The 23,067-nt window shown below is 37.6% G+C and overlaps 1 long non-coding RNA gene across 2 annotated transcripts in view; it reads left to right on the top strand.

The window, feature by feature from the left end:
• LOC101439711 (uncharacterized) overlaps window positions 1–23,067 on the top strand; it is a 61,648-nt gene that overhangs the window by 4,631 nt on the left and 33,950 nt on the right. The window contains exons 2-3 of one of the 2 annotated variants that reach the window (XR_002797142.2): window positions 18,572–19,324; window positions 20,809–20,887. This is a non-coding gene — a long non-coding RNA (uncharacterized lncRNA). Of the gene's footprint in view, window positions 1–18,571; window positions 19,325–20,808; window positions 20,892–23,067 lie in introns of both variants that reach the window. The other variant, XR_188261.3, reaches the window with a different exon arrangement.

Here is a 23,067-nt window from a genome sequence, read left to right as displayed (position 1 = left end):
GAGAAACATTCTGCAAAGTCAATGGCAGCTTCATCTGCAGCCTCACCCCAGATAGGGGCCACAAGCATTTATTTTGTGGGGTCAGTACTGATATCCACATTTTCATACCTGATTTTTTATTTGAATATTTTCCATTTTTTTTCTTTGTCAGTCTAGTTCAGGGTTTGCTAATTTTGTTTATCTTCCCTCAGATCTACTCTTGGTTTTGTTAATTCAGAGAGAATTTTTGTTGTTATTCTCAATTTCATTTATTTCTGCTTCACTGAATATAGATGCAAAAATCCTCAACAAAATGCTTGCAAACTGAATCCAAAAGCTCATTAAAAGAATTAAGCACCATGACCAAGTGGATTTCACCCCAGTTATGCAAGGGAAGTTCAATACAACTAAATCACTAGTGTAATAAATCACAGAGATAAACTGAAGAAGAAAAGTCACAGAATTCTTTCAATTAATGCAGAATAGGCATTCGAAAAAATTCAGCACCCTTTCTAGATAAAAATACTCAAAAAGATAGTAATAGAAGGAAATTTTCTCAATATTGTAAAGTCCATGTATAAAAAACCTACAGCTAGCATTGTATTAAATGGTGAAAGACTGAAAGCTTTCCACTGAAATCAGGAACAATACAAGGATCACCACTATCACCATGGTATTCATTATTGTGATAGATGTTTTACCTAGTGCAATTAGGGTAGATAAAGAAATATAAGACACCCAAATAAGAAGGGAACAAGCAAAACTTCCACTATTCACTGATGATACGATTATATATGTAGAATCTCTTGAAAACTTCACAATGAAGCTGTGAGACTAATAGACAAATTCAGCAAAGTGGTGAAATATTCAAAAACCAAAAGAATTTCTATACATTACTGCTGTGCAATCTGAGGAGGAAATCAGGAAAAAATTCAGTTTAATAGAAAATAAAAAATCTAATATTTAGGAATTAAATTAGCCAAGGACATAAAAGATCTGTGTTCAGATAACTAAAAAACATTGTTTAAAGAACCTGAAGAAGTCTTAAATAGATGAAAGGACACTTGGGTTCATGGATTGGAAGAATAAATGTCATTGAGATGTCAGTTATCCCCAAAGTGGTGCTCCTGAGGGCTAAAGAGACACCCAGGTCCTATGGTCATGACAGATGGCTCTGGAGTTCAGTGCTTTGCCAGTGGGCCATATTTTGGAATTTGTGCTCCAGAGTATGATGGAGTTGGACTCAGATATAACCTTTCTATGCTTGCCTCTTCTGTTGCTTTTACTGAACCCGTGGTTGGTGCTAGGATTCATGTATGGTCAGGAGACTTGAATCTTTGGACTGTCTATGTGCCATCTGGGTCCTGAGCCTCAGCAGAGTTGCAACACCTACTCTCTAGTTCATTAGCTTATTCAGGTCAGCTAACAGAGGTATGAGTATGGTCAACCACCACACCAGGGAACTAAGAGAGTCTATAGCTGCAAGCAGGAGCATTCCATCCATCAGCCATGTGGGATCTAAGCCCTCTCAATTTGGAAGTAGAATGGACACCACTATCCCATTGACTTCAGGATGGAGAAATAAAATATGGATTAGAGTGGATTTACTGGTATTCTATTATAGAACTATTGTGAGTCCAGCAATGGAAGAAATTATATTATCAATTTGGAGACAGTGGCCATGAAATTTGCTGAAGGGAGGAAGAGGGAAAAAGAGGTGTAATATTGGGGCATTTTTGGGACTTGCTGTTGTCCTCAATGAAATTGCAGGAACGGATTCAGGACACTATATATCCTGCCATAACCCACTGAAAACTGGGAGAGAGTGTAAACTACAACATAAGGATAATCCATGCTGTATAGAAATACTCCAAAATATACTCATCAAATGCAATGAATATACCACTCTAATGAAAGACGTTGTCAATGTGGGAGGTGTGGGCTGTGTAGGGAGTAGGGTATAGGGGAACCTCATATTCTTAATGTAACATTTTGTGTGATCCCTGTATCTTTAAAAAAAAGATAATGTTTTAAAATATTAAAAAACATCTCAAGTGCCTGTTTTTAAGAAATGGAATAAACAATTATCAAATATACTTGGGAATTAAAGGGCCCCAAATAACCAAAAATACCTTTAAAAACAAGAACAAAGATGGAGGTCTCTCACTTCTGGGACATTAAAGCATATTAGGTAACTACAGTGGTAAAAACAGCATGGTACTGACATAAAGAGAGAAAGTTGACAAATGGAACAAAAATCAAGAACTCAGAAATAAACACTCACTTCTATTGCCACATAATTTTTGACAATGCTATCAACCCATCCCAGCTAGGCCAGAACTGTCTATTCAGCAAATAGTCCTGGGAGAACTGGACAGTGTTATCCAAAAGAAGGAAAGAGGACACTATCTCACACTCTATACAAAAATTAACTCAAATTGGATCCAGGACCTAAATATAAAAGCAACAACTGTAAAATTCCTGGAAGAAAATATAACAAAACATCCTCAAGATCTTATGGTAGGCAGTTGTTTCTTAAACCTTACACTCAAAGCATGAACAAGAAAAGAGAAAATAGATAAATGACATTTCCTCAAATTTAAACACTTTTATATCTCAAAGGATTTTGTCAAAATGGGAAAAAAGCAGCTGACTCAGTGAAATAATACATTTGACAATAACATATGTGATAAGGGTTTTATATCCATGATATATAAAGTGATCATACATCTCAATTATAAAAGTACTTTCTACCCATAATTGTCCACAGAAGAAATACAAATGGCAAAGAAAGACATGAAAATATGTTCAGTATCATTAGTGATTAGGGAAATTCAATTCAAAGCTACAATGAGATACCATTTCACACCTCTTAGTCTGGCCACTTTCAAATAGTCAGAAAATTGTAAATGTTGGAGAGGATGTGGAAGATATAGGAACACTTATTTACTCTTGGTAGGAATGTAGAATGATACAATCACTACAGAGGACTCTTTACTAGTTCTTACAAAAGCTGAATTTAGACTTACCATGTGACATGGTGATACCTTAATTAGGTATATACCCAGAAGAATTGACAGCAGTGACATGAACAACATCTGTGCTCTGATGTTTTTAGCGGCATTATACATGATTTCCAAAAGTTGGAATCAATCCAGGTGTCCATCAACTGATGAATGGGTGAAAAAATTTTGATTTTTACACAAGATGGACAATCATATAGTGGTAAGAGGAAATGAAGCCATGAAGCATATGACAGCATGGATGAACCTGGAAAGCAATAAGTTGAGTGAAGGACAAATATTGTATGATATTGTATGATTACACTTTTATGAACTAAATATAAAATGTAAACTCATTAAATTTATAATCACAATATAGGTCACCAGAAATTAGGAGGGCAGATAATGGAAGGCTGAGTGTTTATCTGTACAGAGTTGGTAAAGTAATTCTAAATATTTGGAAATGAGTAGAAATGGTGGAAGCACAGCATATTGTTTGTCCTAGCAGAGCTATTATACGGGTATGACTGTCATGGAAAGGGAAAATTTTGGATCATATATATTACCAGATGGAAACCTAACTGTAATATGGGAATGTATAAGCTAGTTAAACCACTTGTATAATGAAAATATGGATGATATTCCATATATAAGACTGTGTTTTTTTAAATATACCTACAAATATACTAGATAGAAGGAAAAAGGATCAAAGCTAATCATAGAGAGATTGAGAGTTGGTTATTTTATTTGTTGCTTATTATTATTTTTGGAATAATGAAAGTGTTCTAGGAGTGTTTGAAGTGATGAATGCATAGCTATGCAATTACACTGAATACCATTAATTGTACACTTTGGATGGTTTTATGCTCTATTAATATGTAAAAATAAAATTGATTTGCTTAAAAAAAAGTAAATGGGTAGATTACCCCAAATTATTTATTTTTTTTATATGGTTAATGTTCCAGTTACAACTTTCAGATAGGTAAAATTGGCTTCATAGGTCATTAAATATAGTAAAAAAAAAAAAGTCTTCCCACAATTGCTTTTTTCCTTCCGCTCTCACAATATAATCAAATTGTACAGGATACTTCGGAGCATAATTTCAAATTGAGAAAGCCCAAGGGACAAATAACCATCTTTCCTTTGTACTTGTAAACTACTAACTCCTCAAAATTAGGAAAATTTATATAATACAATCCACTGACCACTTTATATGGACCAGTTCAATTACTTTTATCCCCAATCTTACGAGTAATTTCTCTTATTATCCTAATATTGCAGAAAAGAATTTCAAGGACATGAGCTTTTGTTGCACTCATTTGCTATTATGGAATATATTTTATCCTATAGAATATCCTCAAAATCACAAAATTACATTGCTTCTGTGAGCTACTAGCTTCTGAGAGTATAATTTCTCAACCTCAATGCTGGAATGCACCATTGCACCATCTAGACCATCATGGGAATGCAGCACCATTCATTGGTGCCATCATGGTGTTTCTACAAGACAACAATGGATAATTTTCCTTCATCACCATTATAAGGGATGGTTCAATTCCAGAAATTGTTCTGCTACTTTTTGTTATAGATTGTTTTAGTTGAGTTAAGGGTATATAATGCTACACTAAACCGTAAAATACTCTTTTCTTAAACAAGAGTTTCTCTATTGTTTGTGTTCCCGGGAGAAGCACAGCAATTAAATGTGTGAAGTTTCTACATTCCATTTGTCTTGTTACGGTGTAAACTTATCTTCCACTTTTTAAAATTTTTTCTTCTTTATTAGAAAAGGTGTGTTTACAGAAAAATCATACATAAAATACAGGACTTCCATACACTACCACAACATTATACCTTGCATTATTGTGGAACGTTTGTTACAATTGATGGTAGCACATTATAATTGTGTTTTCACAATTAAAAATAAAGTTCATGGTTTAAATTAAAGTTCACTGTGTAGTGCAGTTTCATGGATTACTTTTGAAATTCTTATTCTGTTATTATATATGCAATTCAACCTTTCCCCTTTTAATAAATGCATGTATTTATTTCAGTGCTGTTAATTGCATTCATAATATTGTGCTACAATCACCAATATCAAAACAGCTCCATCAATCCAAATAGGGACCCTGTACATTTTTTGCCTTAATTTCCTAATTCCTACCCCTTCCCAGTCCCCTGATATCCTATAATCTACATTCTGACTCAATGAGTTTGCTTATTCTTAATTGTTTCAAATCTGTGAGATCACACATTATTTCTCCTTTTGTTTCTGATTTATTTCACAATACATAATGTCTTCAAGTTTCATCTATGCTGTTCATGAATCAAAACTTCATGTCTTTTCAGCTTAATGATACTCTGTTGATTGTATATGCCATATTTTATTTATCCATTCATCAGTTGGAGGACACTAGGGTTGCTTCCATCTCTTGGCAATTGTGAATATTGCGCTTAGAACATTAGTGTACAAATATCTGGTCAAGTCCTTGCTTTTAATTATTTTGGGTATAAACCTCATAGTAAGATAGTCATTGGATGGTGATATATTTCAATTTCTGATTAAGTGCCAAACTTTCACAGAGTCTGCACCAATTTACATCGTCAACTACAGAAATGAGTATTCCTACTCTCTGCAACATCTCAAACAGTTGTTGTTTCCCATTTTACTTAACATCTACCATTGTAATGAGTGTGGGATTGTATCTTATTGTGATTCTGATTTGAATTTCCCAGATGGTTAATGATGTTAGACATATTTTCATGTTTGCTCTTGCCATTTGTATATATTCCTTGGGCACTTGTCTATTCAAGTCTTTTGTCCATTTTTAAATTGGGTAGTTTGTCTTTTGTTAATTTGAAGTATTTCTTTATAAATTCTGGATATGAAATCTTTATTAGATATGTGGTTTGCATATATTTTCTCCCATTTTGTAAGTTGTAGTTTTAATATCAGGATAAACCCCTTTGATGTGCAAAAGATTTTAATTTTGATGAGGTCTCATTTAACTATTTTTTCTTTTGTTGCTTAGACATTGAGTGTAAAGTCTAATAAAACATTGCCTAACATAGTGCCCAGAATATGCCTTCCTATGTTTACTTCTAAGAATTAGAAAATTCTACATATTTAGGTATTTGATCCATTTTTTATTATGTATATGCTGTGAGATAAGGGTCCTTCCTCTATTTCTTTTTGCAAATGGAGATACAGTTGACCAGCACCATTTGCTGAAGTGACTAATCTTTTGAAATTGAGTCATCTTTGTCATCTTGTCAAAAATCAGTTTGCCTTAAAAGTAAGGATTGATTTCTGAATACTCAATTCCATTCTATTGATCTATATGTCTGCTCTTCTGCCAGTACTATACTGTTTTGACCACTGTGTGTGAGTTTTTAAGAATTTTTAAGATCACAAAGGGTAAGTGATCCAATTTCAATCTTCTATTTCAAGATGACTTCTGCAATTTTGGATTCTTTACTCTTCCATAAATTTTGATGATTGGATTTTTCCATTTCTGAAAGTTGGAATTTCAATTGGGACTGCATTGGATCTATAAATTGCTTTAGGTAGGATTAACAGCTTAACAATATTTAGTATTCCAATACATGAATATAGAATATCCTTCCATTTATTCACATCTTCTTTGTCTTACTTGAGCGGTGTCTTCTAGTTTCCTGTGTACAATTCCTCTACATCGACAGTTAGAATTATTCCTAGATATGTGATTCTTTTAGTTGCTACAGGAAATATATATTTTTTCTGGATTTCTTCTTCTGATTCTTCATTGCTTTTGTGTAGAATTGCTATTGAATTTAGGGTGTTGCTATTGTACCCCACCATTTTTTTTTGTATTCATTTATTAACACTAGCAGATTGGCTGTGGATTTTTCAGGATTTTCTGTATATGGGACCATATCATTTACAAATAAGGAAGTTTTAACTCTTTACTTACTACTTTGGATTTTTTAAAATTTCTTTTTCTTGTCTAATTGCTCTGACAAAATCTTCCAGTAAAATGTTGAATAACAATGGTGGTAATGAAATAATTTGTCTTGGGGAAAGCTTTCATCTTTCACAGTTAAGGAGGATATTAGCTGTGGCCTTTACATATATCCCCTTTATCATGTTGAAGTTTCTTTCTATTCCAATTGTTCCAAATGTTCTTATCAGAAAAGCATGCTTCATTTTGTCAAATGTTTTTATTGTGTTAATTGAAATGATCATGTAATTTTTCTGCTTCATCCTATTAATGTGGTGTTGCACATTATTTGATTATCACATTATTTGAACCAACCTTGCAAACCAGGAATAAATCCCACTTGATCATGGTGTAAAGTAGTTTTAATATGCAGTTGGGTTTCGTTTGTTAGTATTTTGTTGAGAATTGCTTCATCTATATCCATAAGAGATATTATTTTGTAGTTTTATTTTCTTGTGGTATCTTTATCTGGCTTTAGTACGAGGGTGATTATAGGCTAAAAAAAATTAAGTAGGGAGTTTCCATCCTTTTCAATTTTTGGAAAAGTTTGAGCTGAATTGCAAGTAATTCTTTCTGAAATGTTATAATTTCCCTAAGAAGCCATCTGATCCTGAGGTTTTCTTTGTTGAAAGGTGGTTGATTAATGAATCAATCTCTTTACTAAGAATTGTTTTATTCAGGTCTTCTATTTTTTCTTGAGTCAATGTATGCAGTTCGGGTGTTTCTAAGAATTTGTCCATTTCATCTAGATTATATCATGTATTGGAATACAGTTGTACATAGTCCTTTTTATTTCAGCAGTATCAGTAGTAAAGTCCCCCTTCTCATTTCTGATTTTGGTTATTTTTATCTTATCTCTTTATTTCTTTTTCTGTCTACCAAAGATTTATGAACATTAAAGAAATACTCAAAAAACCAATTTTGGTTTTGTTGATTCAATGTATTGTTTTTGTTTTGTGTTTAAATAAAATAAACAGATGTAAAAAGGGGGTGCAGACTAAGTTTATTGAGTTCAGGTTGATTTAATGGGGGAGCAGCACCAAAAAAGGATTCTGTTTTAGGGCTGAGCTGGGAGAGCAACTTATATGGCTGCTTTAAGAAATGGATGGTGTGGGGAAATGCAGAGGAAGAAGTGGGATATGAATTATGGTTAGTACATGAGCTTCATGTGCAATGAAACGATGTGAACTACATTGACTATTGCAGCTGTGGACTGTCAAATCCAGGTGTCCTTGAGACCCAGTTCATCAATTAGCAAGCATGATTTTGGTGTAAGAATGTAGTTATCTGGTGAAGATGAGCAGATTTTGCCTATTGTCACCTTGTTCGTTTTTTTGTTGTTGTTGTTAGTTTTCCTTTCCATGTAGGAGCAGGGGTTTTTATCAGCACTGCAAAGGATCATTGGTATGTTAGCCTACTTCAGTTAAACTCCATTTCTTCATTGTAGCCCCCTGAATAAAATAGATACCCAAGCAAATCAAAGTGTATCATAAAATCATTTATCATTCCAAGTTCACATTCCCTTTTTTTCATTGTGGGAGTTGTTTAACTCCCTGAAGACCAAGTATGAATAGTTTGGGACTCTATAGACTGATATGCTAAAGCTACAGGGGATAGGAGAAAGAGTTTGGTGCCTTCGAGGCACTGTGTGATGAAATTGGTGAAGATGCAGATGGATACAGTCCAGAGGAGAAGAATGATGATTAGCATGATTGGTAGTGCTGGAAAGATTAGAGAAGGATATGCCATGAATGAAGATTTGGGCTGCTTGTGGGTTTTTATGATAAAACTCATAGTTTGAGAGATTAAGCACAGAGGTAACAAATTATACATGTTAAGGATAAGGTTGTTTTTCCAGTTTTAGTTGGGTTGGGGGAGACAGGGAAGTAAAAGTATAGTAGAGGGATTATTTTTAAAACAGGGCTAGAGAAATCTATATTTGCTACAATTCAGATACAAGTAGCGGAGGTAACTACGGCAAAGAGAAGATAACAGTTAACAAAGGTTCCTACGGGGGCAATTAGGGTGTTCTTCCTCTTGGGGAAAACTCTACATTAGTGAAGGAAATAAGCAAAAAGAATATTTAAAGTAGAGCAGCCCAATTTGTGAGTCTTGGGAGAGTTGTTTGTGTCAAATGCTGGCTGCTTCTGGACCCGCTTGGGAGACAGTGTCAGGTCTTCGATGCTTTCAGTGGTCCACTAGGTGGTGGTGCTGGCTTTAGGTATGATAAGTGAATCCAGAAGTTGATTCCTTAAAGCTTTGTGGCAGTGAGGATGGTAAGGAGAACTTTTGCACTGGGGATCAAGTCCATGCTTCTGTAGATGCCATTTCCAATACACCCAAACACCTGTTTGCACAAGTGGTAGAGAATTAGGGAGATCTGGAGAGAAAGACTCAGAAACAAATTTGTAGACTTCAGAAAGCATCTTTTAGATTTTCTTTTTTTTTTTTTTCAGAAAGCAGCCAGTTAGTAGCTAACTTTAGCAGTTTGTGATCAGTGAAATATGTGTCAGGGTCTGCCAGTAACTATTCCATAAGGGGAAATTAGATGAAGACCAAAAGGACATTTTTGTAAGTTCAGGAGGTCTAGGGGAGAATTTTAACCTATGAGAAGGAAAATCATTCAGGAACTTTCCTTACCTGTGTTTGATTAGACAATAGATGTTTTCAACAAGCCCTGCTGATTGGGAGTAATATGAACAGTGGAAGTGCTGTAGGAGGAGTGAAGTTGTTAGAAGTTTAGAAATAGTTGTCCTGTAAAGTGAGTGCACACTCACTATAGATTTCTCAAGGATTTCCTTACCAGGTAATGAACTTTTTTTTTTTTAATTTTTTTTTATTATTGATTCTGTAAAAATATTACATTAAAAAAATATATGAGGACCCATTCAACCCCACCACCCCCACCCCACCACTCCCCCCCCAGCAACACTCATTCCCATCATTGTGACACATCCATTGCATTTGGTAAGTACATCTCTGGGCACCTCTGCACCTCATGGTCAATGGTCCACATCATGGCCCATACTCTCCCCCATTCCATCCAGTGGGCCCTGTGAGGATTTACAATGTCCGGTGATCGCCCCTGAAGCATCATCCAGGGCAGCTCCAAGTCCCAAAGATGCCTCCACATCTCGTCTCTTCCTGCCATTCCCCATACCCATTAGCCACCATGTCCACTTTTCCCACTCCAATGCCACCTTTTCTCTGTGGACATTGGATTGGTTGTGTCCATTGCACCTCTATGTCAAGAGGAGGCTCAGATTCCACATGGATACTGGATGCAATCCTCCCGCTTTCAGTTGTAGGCACTCTAGGCTCCATGGTGTGGTGATTGTCCTTCTTCAATTCTATCTTAGCTGAGTGAGATGAGTCCAATAAATCAGATTGTAGGTGCTGGAGTCTGTTGAGGCTCAGGGCCTGGCTATCACATTGTCAGTCCAGAGATTCAGATCCCCTAAATATATCTTAAACCCCAACACCAACTACAACTCCAGCACAGTAGCATGAAAGTCTTATGAAGAGAGATCCCATCTGAGTCCAGATTCATCACGCATAAACACCAGCTCCAAAGAAGGGCCATCTGACATGGCAGTTAACCCCATCTGCCATGACCATAACACCCATGGATCTCTTTAGCCCTCAAAGGAACCAATACCTGGGGGTTGTATCTACTTTATCTGTCTCTTAGACTCTGCTCAGTTCTGCATAAGGGCAATCCTTCTGACAGCCTCCAGACTCTTTTTTTTTAGAGACTCATAGCCATATAAACTCATTTCTCCTTTCCATTTCCCCCTTGCATTAGGTCAAACAGCATTTTAAAGTCATGTTATTTTATGTAGACAGGGATATTCTGCTGATCCACATTTGAACCTTCCTTTCCAGGTCATTTTCCAGTTGCATCATCAGTTGGTAGTTGACAGTGATCCCTCGGTGCCAGGGAGGCTCATCCCTGGGTGTCATGTCCCACACTGGGGGGAAGGCATTGCATTTACATGCTGAGTTTGGCTTCGAGACTGGCCACATTTGAGTAACATGAAGGCTGTCAGGAGGAAATTCCCAGGCACAATGCTGCTCTAGGCCTTGTTCTTATTTCAGGCATATCAGCTCACAAACATAGTCATTAGTGTCAGGGGCTCACTGTTGGACCCTCATTCCTTCCTGGTCCTTGCTGCTGCATCTGGGAGACTGTCACTGCTCCCCTAGGGTCCACGACAGAGCACCACCAGCCAGGATCCCAGTACCCCCCCAGCTGTAGTTTTTAATTGTTGCCACTATGAGGATATCCAAACATTACCATGCACCCTGGACATATGTCCTGTATAGCTCCCTGTCAGCCATATATCACCTGTCAATAGTATCCTATACCAGTATTCCTCCATTGCCATTGTTGAACCACTCTGTGATCCAGAACTTCCTGAAAATTGAAGCCCAATATAATGTCAGGATCCCTTACTAGCTAAATGGCATATAGCGATGGGTTTAAAGGTTAGATATAGAATACGTGTTGACTTGGAAAAAATTCTACATCCTATCTTTTTCTTTTTTTTTTCCCCCCCTAATTATTGAACTTCTCTTAACAAGAGCCCTAGACCACAGCAATTCATATATATAATATACAGCACTCCCACACATCCATCACAAAACCTTTTCCCTTCCACAGCGATACTCTTACACCCTATTCACATCATATTTACTTAAATTGATGTACAGAGTCTGAGACAATAGCTTTCAAACAAGGTGACATCTGTGCTTACATTGTGGTGCATACTTTAGGATACACAGTTTTCTAATTGTTTAGTTATCCTATGTTTTACATTATGGTTTACATTATCAGTCTGTTGTCTCCTATATGTTATGGTGTAATATTACATGTTTTATATCCATCCTTGTGTACTCTTGCGAAACTCCTCTCTTACCCCTCATTTACCTTGGTTCCACACATTTAACATCCATTTTCCCATCCATCTTGGTGCCCACGGTGACAGCCAACCTCCGTTTCCCGAGGAGACACGTCCAGAGATAGTTGGAATAGTGTTCAGAGCCTAACTTGCTCAACTGCCCCAATGCCCTGGGAGCCAACCTTTCTCTCTCGAGAGAGATGGCATTAGTCCTCCCCAGGATGTGGGTCCACCCCCACTCTCACTACTTGGGTCTCTACCCAATGGTGCCACCCACTCTGGCAAAATGAGCATTCAGACATTCCCCAGGAGCCCGTCCCGCATTGGACCATCCCCTCCGAGCATTCTAAACATGTAACCCTCTTAATTATATTTCGGTATTGATTTTCTCGGCATTTTACTCTCCACCAACACCTGACACTCTCCTATGTTCGCATGCTACCCCTCCTTCCCCCCACTTTTGGGCAATATTACCCATCTGCCCATCCCCAGCCACCCTCAAACCCGCAAAGCCCCTCCCAAAGGCAACCCCTTGCCCCCATTTTATCTCTTCTTTGTGTTCATACTTACCACCAGCTCGTCAGAAATTCCACCCCTGCAGATGTCGGCTCACTTCCTTCCTCCACCCCCCGATTTCCTGTAAGCCTATCGTTCAGTCTCTTGCTCTCTGAGGCAGCTTGCTTATTTCATATCATTGAGGTCATGTAGTATTTGTCCTTCAATGCCTGGGTTGCTTCACTCAACATAAGGTTCTCAAGATTCATCCATGTAACCACGTGTGTTTGTAGTGTATTTGTTCTTATAGCCAAGTATTATTCCATTGTGTGTATATACCACATTTTATTGATCCACTCATCTGTTGATGGGCATATGGGTTGATTCCAACTTTTGGCAATAGTGAACAATGCTGTTATGAACATTGGTGTACATATATCGGTTTGTGTCCTTGTTTTCAGATCTGCTGGGTATATACCCAGCAGTGGTATTGCTGAGTCATATGGCAAAGCTATGGCTAGTTTTTTGAGAAACCGCCATACTGTCCTCCAGAATGGTTGGATCCTTCTGCATTCCCACCAGCAGTGGATGAGTGTTCCCCTTTCTTCACATCCTCTCCAGCATTTGTATTCTTCTGTTTTTTTCATAGCTGCCAATCTCATGGGTGTAGGATGGTATCTCATTTTAGTTTTGATTTGCATTTCCCTGATAGCTAGAGATTTGGAGCATTTTTTCATGTGCTTTTTAACCATTTGTATTTCTTCTTTGGAGAAGTGTCTGTTTAAATCTTTTTCCCATTTTTTAAATGGGTTGTTTATCTTTTTATTTTCAAGATATAGGAGTTCTTTATATATGCAAGTTATAAGTTTCTTATCAGATATATGGTTGCCAAATATTTTCTCCCACTGTGTGGGCTCCCTTTTTGCTTTCTTGACAAACTCCTTTGAGGTACAGAAGGCTTTAATTTTAGGAAGTCCCATTTATCTATTAGTTCTTTTGCTGCTCGTGCTTTTGGTGTGATATTCATGAAGCCATTTCCTATTACAAGGTCCTGTAGATGTTTCCCTACACTGCTTTCTAAGGTTTTTATGGTCTTGGCTCTTATATTTAGGTCTTTGATCCATCTTGAGTTGATCTTTGTATAAGGTGTGAGATGGTAATCCTCTTTCATTCTTCTACATATGGCTATCCAGTTCTCCAGACACCATTTGTTGAATAGGCTACTCTCTCCCAGTTGAGAAAGTTTGGTGGCTTTATCGAATATTATGTGGTTATATATGTGAGGTTCTATATCAGCGCTTTCAATTCGATTCCATTGGTCTGTGTGTCTGTCCTTATGCCAATACCACGCTGTTTTCACCACTGTAGCTTTGTAGTATGTTTTGAAGTCAGGTAGTGTGATTACTCCAATTTCGTTTTTCTTTTTCAGTATGTCTTTGGCTATTCGGGGCCTCTTTCCTTTCCAAATAAATTTCATAGTTAGTTTTTCTAGTTCCTTAAAGAAAGCTGTGTTGATTTTTATCGGGATTGCATTGAATGTGTAGATAAGTTTTGGTAGGATAGATATCTTAATAATATTCAGTCTTCCTATCCATGAACAAGGAATATTCTTCCATTTATTTAAGTCTTTTTTGATTTCCTTGAACAGTCTTGTATAGTTCTTGGTGTATAAGTTTTTTACCTCTTTAGTTAAATTTATTCCTAAGTATTTGATTTTTTTACTTACTATTGTGAATGGTATTTGTTTCTTGATTTCCTCCTGATCTTGTTCATTATTGGTGTACAGAAATGCTACTGATTTTTGCGCATTGATCTTATAACCTGCGACTTTACTAAACTCATTTATGAGTTCTAGAAGCTTTGTTGTAGATCTCTCAGGGTTTTCTATGTATAGGATCATGTCATCTGCAAATAATGAAATTTTGACTTCTTCCTTTCCAATTTGAATGCCTTTTATATCTGGTTCTTGCCTCAGTGCTCGAGCAAGTACTTCTAAGACAATGTTAAATAGGAGCGGAGACAATGAGCATCCTTGTCTTGTTCCTGAGTTTAGAAGGAAGGATTTTAGGATTTCTCCATTGTAAACAATGTTGACTTTAGGTTTTTCATATATACTCTTTATCATGTTCAAAAAATTTCCTTGTATTCTGATCTTTTGAAGTGTTTTTATCAAGAAAGGGTGCTGTATTTTGTCAAATGCTTTTTCTGCATCTATAGATATAATCATGTGATTTTTTTTCCTTTAGTCTGTTTATATGGTGTATTACATTGATTGATTTTCTTATGTTGAACCATCCTTGCATACCTGGAATATATCCCACTTGGTCGTGGTGTATAATTCGTTTAATGTGTTGTTGAATACAATTAGCAAGTATTTTGTTAAGTATTTTTGCATCTAGATTCATTAGAGAAATCGGTCTGTAATTTTCCTTTCTTGTGGTGTCTTTGTTTGGCTTTGGTACTAAGGTAATGTTGGCATCATAGAAGGAGTTCGGCAATGTTCCTCCTGTTTCGATTTTTTGGAATAGTTTCAGCAGTATTGGTGTTAGTTCTTTCCGGAATGTTTTGTAGAATTCACCTGTGAAGCCATCTGGCCCTGGGCTCTTCTTAGTTGGGAGATTTTTAATGACTGATTCTATCTCTCTGCTTGTGATTGGTTTGTTAAGATCATCAGTTTCTTCTTTCGTCAATATGGGTTGCTTATGTGTTTCTAGGAATTTGTCCATTTCCTCTAGATTGTCATTTTTGTTGCAATATAGTTTTTCAAAGTATCCTCTTATGATAGTCTTTATTTCTGTGGGGTCAGTGGTGATATTGCCTTTCTCATTTCTTATTTACTGTATTTGCATCTTCTCTCTTTTTTTCTTTGTTAGTCTCGCTAAAGGTTTGTCAATTTTGTTGATCTTCTCAAAAAACCAGCTCTTGGTCTTGTTTATCTTTTCAAGTGCTTTCTTCTTTTCTATTTCATTTAGTTCTGCTCTTATCTTTGTTATTTCCCTCCTTCTTCTTCCTGTTGGGTTACTTTGTTGTTGTTTTTCTAATTCCTTCAAATGTGCAGTTAGTTCTTCAATTTTTGCTCTTTCTTCTTTTTTGATATATGAGTTTATGGCTATAAATTTCCCTCTCAGTACTGCTTTTGCTGCATCCCATAAATTTTGGTATGTTGTGTTATCATTTTCATTTGTTTCAAGGTAGTCATTGATTTCTTTTGAGATTTCCTCTTTTACCCACTGTTTTTCTAAGAGTGTGCTGTTTAATTTCCAAATCATGGTGTGAAATCTGGGCTTCTGTCCCTTGCAAATTTCCAGCTTGACTCCACTGTGGTCAGAGATATTGTTTTGTATGATTTCAATCTTTCTGAATTCATTAAGCCTTTCTTTGTGGCCTAGCATATGGTCTACCTTGGAGAATGATCCATGTGCGCTAGAGAAAAATGTATATCCTGCTGTGTTTGGGTGTAATGATCTATATATGTCTATTAGATCCAGCTCCTCTAATATATTGTTCAAATGTTTTGTTTCTTTAGTGATTCTCTTTTAAGATGTTCTGTCCAGAGTTGATAGTGGTGTATTAAATCCCCCACTATAATTGTAGATGCATCTATTCTTTCATTTAGTTTTTCCAGTGTTTGCCTCACATATTTGGAGGCACCCTTGTTAGGAGCATAAATATTTATGAATGTTCGATCTCCTTGACAGATTTTCCCTTTCACTAAAATGTAGTATTCTTCTTTGTCTCTCACAATTGTTTCACATTTAAAGTCTATTTTGTCTGATATTAATATAGTGACTCCTGCCTTTTTTTGGTTATTGTTTGCTTGTATGATTGTATTCCAGCCATTCGCTTTCAACCTCCATGCGTCTCTGGGTCTAAGATATGTCTCTTGTAGACAGCATACGGATGGGTCATATTTCCTTATCCAATGTCCCAGTCTGAATCTTTTGATAGGTGAGTTTAATCCGTTGACATTCAGTGTTATTACTTTCAAGGAATTGTTTGTGTTAGCCATATTTTGATTGTATTTGTGTTTGTCATATTTTGTATTTTTTCCCCTTCTATTTCTGTCTTTTTTTTTGTTGCTCTTATACTCTCCTCCAGCTCTGCCTGTCCTGTTTTTTCCTTTCTTCCTGCAGAACTCCCTTAAGAATTTCTTGAAGGGAGGTTTCTTGTTGGTATACTCTTTCAGTTTTTGTTTATCTGTGAATATTTTGAACTCTCCATCATGTTTGAATGCTAGTTTAGCTGGATAGAGTATTCTTGGTTGGAAATTTTTTTCCTTTAGTACCTTGACTATATCATACCACTGCCTTCTTGCCTCCATGGTATCAGATGAGAAATCAGCACTTAATCTTATGGAGCTTCCCTTGTATGTGATGGTTTTCTTTTCTCTTGCTGCTCTTAGGATTTTCTCTTTGTCTTGAGCATTTGATAATTTGAGAAGTATATGTCTTGAGGTGGGCCTGTTGGGGTTTATGACTAGTGGAGTGCACTGTGCTTCTTGGATATGTACATCTGTCTCTTTCAGTAGATTTGGGAAGTTTTCAGCCATTATTTCCTGCAACACTCCTTCTGACCCCTTTCCCTTCTCTTCTCCTTCTGGAATGCCTATAATATGTATGTTTGAGCGTTTTGCATTGTCATTCAGGTCCCTGAGTCCTAGCTGGATTTTTTCTATCTGTTTATCGACCCCTTCCACTATCTGTTTGATTTCTGATGTACTGTCTTCCACGTCACTAATTCTCTGCTCTGCCTCTTCTAGTCTGCTGATATTGGCTGCAAGTGTATTTTTGATTTCTTGAACTGTGGTGTTCATTCCCATCATATCTGTTATCTTTTTGCGTATGTCTGCAATTTCCCCTCCAAATGTTGTCTTCATGTTGTTAACCTCTTTCATTACTTCATCAAATTTTTTCGGTCATATATGTTCTGAGATCTTTCATTGCTTGTGCGAAGTTCTGCTCCCCTTCCTGATTTTTAGTTTGTTGATTGGATTCAGCCATGTTTTCCTGATTACTGGTTTTATTTGTAGTTTTTTGTTTTTTCTCGTCATCATTTTATCTTGATGGGTTTATTCAGTTCCTTAGGTTCTTTGTCTACTCTTGGAGATTAGTTAGCTGTTGTTTTTGCATAAGTGTTATATCTTCTCTTTGTCACTTTGTTCTTCTTATTCTAATTTCTTGTTGCTGGTTAAGTTCACTTTAGAGGAAAGTGTTAGTGCCGGGGAAAGGCAATTGTGTAAGCAAGGAAAACGTGTAAAGTAGTTTTGGTGATATATGTTAAGAAAGCAAGAATATGAGATCTGGGAGGGTGGAGGTTAGATTCGTGTAAATTGTGTAGAGTTATAGCAGTAGGTACAGTACCTATTATGAGGTAGATGACTGAATATGGGAGGAATATGGTATGAGCTAAAAAGCTATTGTTTTCATGAGAGAGGGAAAGAGAAAAGAAAGGTAATAGTTTCAAGAGTGGATAACAGACAGAACACAAAACAGAGGTATTAGAAATTAAGAGTTAGACACTTTGTGGATCAAAGAAAGGGTGGTGGGAGGTGGAATATAGGAGAGACAGTAGATGATGGCGGATATCAAGATGTAGGGGAAAGGGGATAGTGTTCATAGCCTAAGTCAGTTCACACAGAAATGAGGCAGTGGAGGATGCAAAAACCCAGCAAATGTGAGGTGCTCCCTGCAGCACTTTTTGTATAATGGAGTTAAAATGAAATAAGTAGAAAAAAAAATTTTTTAAAACCCCTAAATAACTGAATAAAAAAAAGACTTTAGGGGATACGTTGGGAGAAAAGACTAGGGGATAATGCAATAGTAGTAATCAGGACATTAAAAAAAATAAAAAAATAAGGTAAAATGAAAATAAAAACAAAACAAAATGAAACGATAAAGAAAAAACGCAAACGTTGAAGGCTAGGGCATTCAAGGATCTCAGATGGATCTCAGGGCGTGTTGGATTCAGGGGTGGAAATTCTGAGTTATTGAAGACTCAAGAGGTGTGAGTCTCGGCTATGGGCCACCAGAATTTAGGGGATTCAGACCTGGCAACGTCAAATCTGGTCAACAGGAAGCTTAGGAGCCCTGCAGTGTAACACAGCCCTCAGGGAGCCCCGCAGCTGGGTGTCAGCCCTATAGGGGAAGTCAGATCCGCAAACTCTATATTATGTCTGAACCCTGCAATTCACTTACTCAGTAGGGTTTTTTTTTTTTAGTAGGTAAATCGACAATTCAGCTTTTGGACAGCTCCCACCCTGTGATTCCAAAAAACGGCCAGCTGAGGGCGCCTCTACACCGCAGTCAATTTACTGAAGCAGATCCGAAGTCCGCCGTGGGTTGGGTTCCGGTTGGAAATACCGAAAACGGATTCCAAAACCGGAATTCCCAAGCTTCACGAAATATTCCCCAATCGGCTTCCTGACGTGTCCCCCTCCCTCACCGCACCCTGAAACTACCTCCCAATTACGTCCCTTTATTACTAAGAATCTAATTTCGTTGCATATCGGCAGCCGGGCCTGAGGGGCGGGGCTCCAGGCGGAAGCTCTATTATTTGTGCCCGCAATCAAAAATTCCCCCGCTTCACAAAGCACCGTCTATCTCCCCAAATCGATTCGCAAAGGCGTCTGTTTCCTCAGCCTCTCAACAGCCCGCCCAGGATTCGCGAATTCCCTAGCACCACAGAACCGCCAAAAGCGCAGCTGGAGCACCGATACCGCGGTTCCCCCACCCCCCCAAGGAGTGAGCAACCCCTCTGCCGATCTCACCTCCGGGCAATAGAAGCCGAATTATATCTTATAGACCAATCCTCTCCATTACCTTTCCACCAAATCGATGTCCAGACACTTCCTGCCCTGCAAAAATCCTGAAAAAGCCCGGCCTCGGAGAATCTCCAGCGGCGCCCAGCCTCCTTTTCCCAGGAGAGACCGCAAAGCAAGTTCACTCAGCCACCATCTTGGCCCCTCCCACAGGTAATGATCTTTTGTAAAAGAATTTTGGCCTTGAATGTGGCAGTTGCCTATATTACAGGAAAAATCTCTATCCACTGAGAGAACATGCACACTGTAACAGTCAATCCTTATTTACAGACAAGGAGGGATTTGGATCAAGCTGATTTGTAAGATCCCAAAATGCCCTTGTAGTGTCGTGAACTTTCCAGGGGCAGGCTAAAAGTGTTGAGCTAGGTTGCACTGAGGACAGAAGCTTTAGCTTGCAGCTGCTTCTTGAATTTTCAGATTTAAAATTTCCCCACCAATACTTTCTTGAAAGATTTTCAATCTTACTCAGAGTCTTGTGGGTATGAGTGCGAAAGTGAGTTATCATTGGGTGAGGGATTATATCTGGAAGGATGAGTAGAATATAGGGGCTGACAAACAGTCCACTCAGGATTTTTATGGCCTCCTTGGCCCTTCACATTTTTAAGAAACTTGGGCAAATATACAAGTCCTTAAATGAGCTTGTACAATGTCATTTAAGAACATTTCTTTTTTTTTTAAGATTTATTTATTTATTTATTTATCTCCCCTTCCCCCTCCCCACCCCAGTTGTCTGCTCTCTGTGTCTATTTGCTGGGTCTTCTTTGTCTGCTTCTCTTGTTGCCAGCGGCATGGGAATCTATGTTTCTTTTTGTTGTTTCATCTTGTTGTGTCAGCTCTCCATGTGTGCGGCACCATTCCTGGGCAGGCTGCACTTCCTTTTGTGCTGGCTGGCTCTCCTTACAGGGTGCACTTATTGCGCATGGAGCTCCCCTACACGGGGAACACCCCTGTGTGGCATGGCACTCCTTGTGCGCATCAACACTGTGCATGGGCCAGCTCCACAAGGGTCAAGGAGGCCCAGGGTTTGAACCACGGACCTCCCATGTGGCAGACGGACACCCTAACCACTGGGCCAAGTCCGCTGCCATAAGAACATTTCTTGAGATCAATTGCAACAGTGCAGAGGGAGAAGGCAGCCTGGCTTGATAAATTCTAACAGCTCACTTGGTATTTTATACTTGTACCTCTTTCAGGGCCAGTGTCCACTAGCACATTTCCTTGGGCTTTTTCTGAGTCAGCTCTGCTATGTCCTTCAGTTTTCACTATTGCTATTGCCTTGTGGAGCAAAAGACTTTAAAGAAATTCACTTTCCCAATTCTTGTTTTTGATGAGCTGATCTGAGGACATAAGGAAAGATCAGTATTTCCAGAGCATGCCAAAGTCTGGGGTTACTCCAAAGGCATAGTGATTGTCTCTGTAAATGGTAATTGTTTATACTTTTGCCAAGCAACAAATGAATATAAATACTCTGAGTTCTGCCTGTTGAGCTTAGGAAGCCGCAAGGAGGAGACCATATCCTAAATTTCAGTAGAGTATCTTATTCCATATCCTATAATTAAATGTCCCTTTTCATTATGATAGCATATGTCTATAAACAAGATATTGTCAGTTGTTTTGTTTTGTTTTTTCCCCCACAGGGATTTCAGTAAGATCTGGTCTTGGTTCAGAACCGAGTCAAGAAGAGATATGCTGTTTTGGGCCTCAGGCTCCTCATTGGTAGGTGAGTTTGGGGAAGAAAGTGACAAGGTTGAGTGTGTTAATGTACTTGATTGAAATGTTAGGGTTTAACAGGGAGGTTTCTCCATCTGCCCTTTAGCTTGTAGAGAAATGCTGGATATGATGGCTGTTTAATATAGAGTCTCAACAGTATGAGGCACAAAATTGTGAAAACCAAATCTAGGATTATTTCAGTGACTGCCCGAACTAAAGTCCGGTGACAATGACTGTGCATAAACAGGAGGTAAAACTCTGAGTTTTCGTACCCAAGGTCTGGATGTAATAACAAATGGGGTGATAATGATCAGCACATCTTTGGGTAAGTGCCCCACATGCACTTGTTGTCTTTTACAAACAGCTGGAAGGGGAGGAGTAATTACAAAGCCCTAGATAAGAGGTTTTTAACAGTTTTGCTGCAGAGAATTCAATGTTGAAAGGACAGGGTCCAAGAGTGGGAAAGTCACAGGTTAGGAGTTTTGAGGAGATTGGAAAGGACCTAGGTAATAGAAGAGAAGAAATGGACCCACAAATAGCAATATCAAGGGAATCCAAGAAAGGCAGGGGGTTGTCATTTCATCTGGGTTCTAGGAAGTTAAGGATCACCTTGAGGGAAGATTGGTCTAGTGAGAGTTCTTGAGAGGAAGCAATATGAGCAAGGAGCTTGTTGAGCAAACTGAAGTTTGTACATAGATTTATGCATTTGCTCTTTGAAGCACAGATTTTTCTAAATTTGGCCTTTGAGGAAAGCTGAGGAATTTTTCTTTACAGATCCATACTGAAGTTCTTTTCCTTATTAATAAAAATAAGCATTTTATACACTTTACATGTATAAGTTACTAAAATGATTTTGTAAACTAACTCTAAACATTTTACAATATACAATCACTATGCAAATTAAGCTTATCAGAATAATGTCATAATTTATTTAAAAGCAAACATAATTTCATTTTTCCTACTAAACACCTAGTAGATGTGATATTAGCTTATTTGAGCAGTAAATCTATATATTTAGGGAGAACATGCATAAATAAAGCAAAATTGTCAAAAATGTCCAAAAAAAGTATTTCAGTGAAAAAATTTTATGAAACATTTATAAGGACAAATTTTTGAAACAACTTTTTGGAAGTAAGGTAGGGTTTCTGGTTGTTATTTAGGCTAAGCCATGGCTTAATTACATCTGTACAAAAGCAGTCAGCATTTTTCTTTTTTCCTTTCTATAAAGTTATTCAGTTCAAAAGTTATTACTCTTGGGAAGTGTACTTGGCCCAGTGGATAGGGTGTCTGTCTACTACACGGGAGGTTCGTGGTTCAAACCCCGGGCCTCGTTGACCCATGTGGAGCTGGCCCATGTGCAGGGCTGATGCGCACAAAGAGTGCCATGCAACACAGGGGTGTGCCCCAAGTAGGGGAGCCCCACATGCAAGGAGCACGCCCTGTAAGGAGAGCCACCTAGGGTGTAAGAAAGTGCAGCCTGACCAGGAATGGCACCACACACATGGACAACTGGCACAGCAAGATGACGCAACGAAAAGAAACACAGATTCCTGTGTCACTGACAGCAACAAAAGCAGACAAAGAAGAACACACAGCAAATGGACACAGAGAACAAAAAACTGGGGAGGGGTGAGGGAGGGAAGGGGAGAGAAATAAATAAAATTAATCTTAAAAGAAAAATAAAAGTTACTACACTTTAGCAGCACAAAATCTATTAATGTGACTATCCATGATTAATTACAATTATCATGGCACATTAATGTTGTTTAGGTTTTTTTTTTACTATTATTACTTGTATTTTTTCCCTAAATAATCTTGGGAAACTATACACATGAATCTATTGAAATACATTTTGTACTAACAGATTTGTTGAAATATTTAAAAGGCCTTAATTCACCTTAAAACAACTTAATATATTTCAAAACAGTAATATTTAATTATTCACAAGGATTAATGGCACATAGAACAATGTTATAAGGAAATAATGCAATATATACAATTTAATTCTATATACATTTTTGAAACTACCAAAATAATTTTGTATAAAAAATGTTGTGAAATTCCTTGAAATTATGTATCCATAAGAAATTGTATAAATGTATATACATATACATTTATATATATATACACACATACATGCATGCAAAAAATTAACTTAGACATCACTTAGAGAGGTTTTTTCCTTA

Source organism: Dasypus novemcinctus, chromosome 30 (assembly GCF_030445035.2).
Source record: "Dasypus novemcinctus isolate mDasNov1 chromosome 30, mDasNov1.1.hap2, whole genome shotgun sequence".
Classification (NCBI taxonomy): domain Eukaryota; kingdom Metazoa; phylum Chordata; class Mammalia; order Cingulata; family Dasypodidae; genus Dasypus; species Dasypus novemcinctus.
Note: the sequence above shows the minus strand (reverse complement) of the source record. Positions and strands in the feature narration are given on the sequence as shown.